The sequence below is a fragment of the Acipenser ruthenus genome, chromosome 53 (genome assembly GCF_902713425.1).
Source record: "Acipenser ruthenus chromosome 53, fAciRut3.2 maternal haplotype, whole genome shotgun sequence".
NCBI lineage: Eukaryota > Metazoa > Chordata > Actinopteri > Acipenseriformes > Acipenseridae > Acipenser > Acipenser ruthenus.
The window spans coordinates 4,455,880-4,460,509 of record NC_081241.1 but is presented as its reverse complement, the minus strand read 5'-3'; the positions used below and the strand labels follow the sequence as shown (position 1 = coordinate 4,460,509).

General features: G+C 36.5%; 1 pseudogene; it reads right to left on the bottom strand.

Annotated features, from left to right (window-relative positions):
• Window positions 1-2,365: 2,365 nt before the first annotated feature.
• LOC117433111 (5S ribosomal RNA) lies at window positions 2,366-2,480 on the bottom strand (annotated as a pseudogene).
• Between the last annotated feature and the right edge of the window lie 2,150 nt (window positions 2,481-4,630).

Below are 4,630 nucleotides of genomic sequence, written 5' to 3'. Positions count from 1 at the left end.
GTCCCCTACTCTCTGGCCTAAGTCTATCTCCACTTAAATTAATAACAGTTATATTATTATTATTTATTTCTTAGCAGACGCCCTTATTATTTATTTCTTAGAATATAAGGCTTACAATTGTTACAAGATATCACATTATTTTTTACATACAATTACCCATTTATACAGTTGGGTTTTTACTGGAGCAATCTAGGTAAAGTACCTTGCTCAAGGGTACAGCAGCAGTGTCCCCAACCAGGGATTGAACCCACGACCCTCCGGTCAAGAGTCCAGAGCCCTAAACACTACTCCACACTGCTGCCCATGTATTACATTTTATTTAATTACCAAGATATTATTAAGAAAATGACTAAAGTAGTCTACTTTAAACAGTACATTTCCATTTGTACACCAAAATGTACGTATTATATATTCAATAATAATCTAATTCTAAACAATAATATTACTACTGCAGTAAAATTAAGTGTTTTGCTACATGTCAATTACAGCTCTCACAAAATACTTTTTTTTTACAGGGCACTAGAAAACTGTGATCCCTGTGAATCAATTACGTCATGTGATAATTTGCCAGAGTTATTGGTTTCATCATTGGACCCTGGGCAACAGCAAAACAGGCTTTAAAAATTGAAACACAGAGAAAATCAACCCAATCAGACACTGCCCCATTGATAGTAAAATAGCAGCACACTCTTTGCCTGCCACGTGACATAAATAAAGAAGGAGAGTCTTATTTCTATGGGCCTTAGAGTAGGAGGCACCAGTAAGAAGAAGAGGGGGGAGAGGAGGAGGGGATTGCTGTTTGGTATACTGTACTGTAACTAGGTGGCACCATTTGGTAAAGTAAGAACAGGTAGTGGAATGGGTGTACAGTTAGTGCTGTTGCCTGATGTAGTGCTAGATTGCACCGGTGGGGTTGTCAATTAATGTACTTGGGGTGAATATTCAGAATGTAAAACTTGTTACAGTCTGCCAGCAATTTATTTAAACTGTTGCATCTGTGTAAAGTGTGAGGAGTTTTAGTGATTCTCCCCAGAATTAAAAGGGACCCTTCAAAAGTATTAATTATGTGCTTATATAATTTGTTTAAAATAATACATACAGTGTGAGTGATAAAGTCAAACTACAAATTAACTTTTATTAGTACAGGAAAATGCATCTCTTTACTGTTTTAATTACAAAAGTATTATTGTATCTCTGTATATTCCTATGCATATTTGTGTAGCAAATTGCTTGTTATGAAATAAACCAGTTTAGTGTAGCCGTGCTTGAGGCTTTGAAAGAAAACACATACACTTTGTAGACATACAAATGTATTGTATTGACACTGATAAATAGAACACACAGCACTGGTCTCAGCTCTCTGTGCATTCCACAAAATATCAGATTAAGTGGTTGTGGCAGGATGACAGAGGTTTGAGGCTCAGAGACAGTGGAAGGAGCAAAATAATGATCTTTATTAAACAAAAAAATAATCAAATAAATAGGCACAAGGGCCAACAAAAAGGTTCAAACAAAATACAGAAATGTAGGCTGGGCATTTGCCTTCACTACAGTTTCTTTTTTCAAAACTAAACAGCACACCACACCACCAAACAAACAAACAAACAAACAAACAAACAAACAAACAAACAAACAAACAAACAAACAAACAAACAAACAAACAAACAAACAAACAAACAAACAAACAAACAAACAAACAAACAAACAAACAAACAAACAAACAAACTCACCCCAAAACTCTTCTCCCGAACAAAGGGTTTCAGCTGCCCTTTTATAGTCTGTGGCTGGAGCCCAATTAACTAATAATTAACAATTAAACACTTAAGGCTCCAGCCACATTCTCACATGTATTTTGCAGGGAGGAATTTAACCCCCTCCCTGCCAATCCAAAACAAACCAAGAATCACAAAAACCATAATAAAAATAGTAAAAATACAACAATAACAAAACACAAATTTATAGGGGCGAGCTAGCACCCCATCACAGTGGTACATAAAACATGAACCAGAGTTAACTACAACACTATAACCATCACAATAATGAACAGCATTTATATTCTGTTCTCTGAACTAATGAGTTATGTACTGAAGTCCAAGCTCAAGTCGAGGTTGTAAGCTTTGTAGCCTTTTAAAGAAAATGTAGTTCAGGTAAAATATTTATACAAAATGCCATGAGCTCTGCAAAAAATGCAGCTCCTGCTTGATGTCTTCAGTCTGTGTGCATTTTCATCTGCCCTCTTTTGGGGGTATTTGTAGGGAAGCTCAATAGCACCACAGATTAAAAAAAAAAAAAAAGATTTATTGCGTTATTACGAGATAATATTGCGCTATTTCACAATTTAACACTTCTGTCTCTGTTATGCCAAAGTTGCACTTGGTATTCCCAGGCGGTCTCCCATCGAAGTACTAAGCAAGCCCAACCTTGCTTAGCTTCTGAGATCAAACGAGATCAGGCTTATTCAAGGTGGTGTTATTTAAAACTGGATTGGAACAGGTCGACATGTGGGGCATGTTGTCTGTGTCCTCCTTTGTAAAAACCTGTGAAAAGTAATCATTTAATATATTTACTATTTTTTTTTTCTTCGTGTATGATTTTGCCATTTGTGTTTCTTAGACATTTAATCTACTCTTTTAATGTTCTCTTGCTGTTATAATATTGGGACAACATTTTGGAATTGGTTTTAGCCCTCTTATTAATATTGATTGACTCTCTCTTGGCCTTTCTAACTTCCTTAGCAGTTCCAAGTACTTTTTCTGTGTGCTGTGTATGGGTTTTCCCATTTTATACAGGGGAAGTTGAAATCCCCCATTAGTATGGTTTCTCCTTTGCTACACGCATTTCTAATGTCATTGTATAACAGATTATTTTGCTTGGCGTCTGAATTTGGCAGTCTATAGCATGCTCCTATTATTATGCCCTTTGAATTTTTGTCCATTATTCTGACCCATACTCAGCGTTGTTTTCTTTGTCCAGATTTAACACCTGGGCTTCAAGACTATTTCTTATGTATAGCGCTACCCCTCTGCCTCTTTTGTCCTACCTGTCTTTCTTATACAGTGTGTACCCACTAATATTATATTCATCTCCATCACTCTCAGACAAACAAGTTTCTATCACATCATAGTTACTTGTTAGTGCAGTAGCTTCAAGTTTTAGCATTTTGTTTCTGAGACTTCTAGCACTAAGATAAATACATTTAATAGCTGTCTTACCTGAGTTGTTGCCTTTGTTTTGATGTGGTCTCCCTTCTGTTTTTTTTTGTTTACTCCCCCCTTCCTTTCTAGTTTAAATGCTTCTGGACCTCCTCAAGGATCCTTTCTCCGAGTAGATTGGTTTAGTTTTTGTTTAAGTGCAGTTCGTCCCACCTATATAGATGCTGTAGAATGTGCTCCAATGTTCAAGAAAGATGAAACCTTCCTGTGCACCACGATTTCAGCCATGCATTTTGATATTGTATTTCCAGCTATCCATATGGTCCTTTGCAAGGGGCAGCAGTGTGGAGTAGTGGTTAGGGCTCTGGGATCTGGATTCTTGACTTGAGGGTCGTGGGTTCAATCTCTGGTAGGGGACACTGCTGCTGGACCCTTGAGCAAGGTACTTTACTTATATTGCTCCAGTAAAATCCCAACTGTATAAATGGGTAATTGTATGTAAAAATAATGTGTAAAAAAAAAATGTAATTGTATGTAAACATATTGGTATATCTTGTAACAATTGTAAGTCGCCCTGGATAAGGGCATCTGCTAAGAAATAAATAAAGGTGCCGGCAGTATCCCAGAAAATACTACAGTTTTGGTCTTGTCTTTTAATTTAATGTAGTGGAATTTAATTTAAGGTAGTGGAATGAGTGTACAATTAGTGTTGTTGCCTGATATAGTGCTAGATTGTCAATTCATGTATTTGAGGGTGAATAATCAGAATGTAAAACTTGTTACAGTCTGCCAGCATTTTTTTTAAACTGTTGCATCTGTCTTTTTTATTGTCTTCCTGTGTAAAGTGTGAGGTGTTTTAGTGATTCTCCTCAGAATTAAAAGGGACCCTTCAAAAATATTAATAATGTGCTTATATAATTTGTTTAAAATAACACATACAGTGTGAGTGATAAAGTCAAACTACAAATTAACCTTTATTATTCTTACTTTGCATTACTGGTCAACTACTAGCCGCTGCGTGTCCACCAAGTAGTAAGTACATTGTGACATATCTATATATATATATATTCAAGGGCAAAAACTTAGTTGAAGTAACATTAAAGTTTGGTTGCAGAAGTCCAAAAGGTTTGGAAATTGCAAGTTAAGGTAGCCACACAATCTTAACTCTGCGCCCTTATATATATGTTTCCCGTCACACTTGACATCACGTATGACATCATCAATGACCTCGGCAAGGACATCACTAAGCACATGACAAATTCTCCCCGGACATAACAATGGGAAATCAGTACCTACTCCAGGGCAGCGGAATATGCAAACTCACAGACATCTGCTTACATTCTACTAGTTTTAAATTCAGTTTATAAAACTACGAGTTACATGCAGGTGGAGCAGTAAAATCGGATGAAAACAAACTAGCCTCGTCTTGTCAGAGGAATTTGGACTGTTGACGACTGCCCTCAGGACTTTTTATTCAG